We start from the raw sequence: 439 nt of genomic DNA, 5'->3' as shown, positions 1-439 counted from the left end.
TCTGTGCTGGGTCTGCAGCCCCGCCGACTTCGACATGCCACCACCAGTGCTGGGTGGGAGCTCTCACTTCTTTTTGGAAAATGGGGTTTGTTTTCTTTTCCAATAAAAATCTTTAAAAAAAAAAAAATCTACTGGAACCCACCTGTCATCCTCATGAGGAGGTGCTGCTGTGCTGGACACCCCAGCTCTGCCCACCCCACTGGGACCAGGAGTGAGCTCACCCGAGAGCGAGGGATAGGGCTGCCACCCCTGCAGGAAATGTCACCACTGGATGACACCGGGAAGCTGGGGAGGAGTGACTGGCTGATGACTCCTCATGCCGTAGCCGTTGGATTCTGGTCTGAGGTCTTTATTTGTCTGGGGATGGTTGGGCTGTGGTTGTAACAGTTTAAGAAATCCCAAAAGCCCTCCAGGCATTTTGGGCACGGCTATGTGAGTT

This window comes from Eurypyga helias, unplaced genomic scaffold, assembly GCF_000690775.1.
Source record: "Eurypyga helias isolate BGI_N326 unplaced genomic scaffold, ASM69077v1 scaffold19311, whole genome shotgun sequence".
Classification (NCBI taxonomy): Eukaryota; Metazoa; Chordata; class Aves; order Eurypygiformes; family Eurypygidae; genus Eurypyga; species Eurypyga helias.
Note: the sequence above shows the minus strand (reverse complement) of the source record.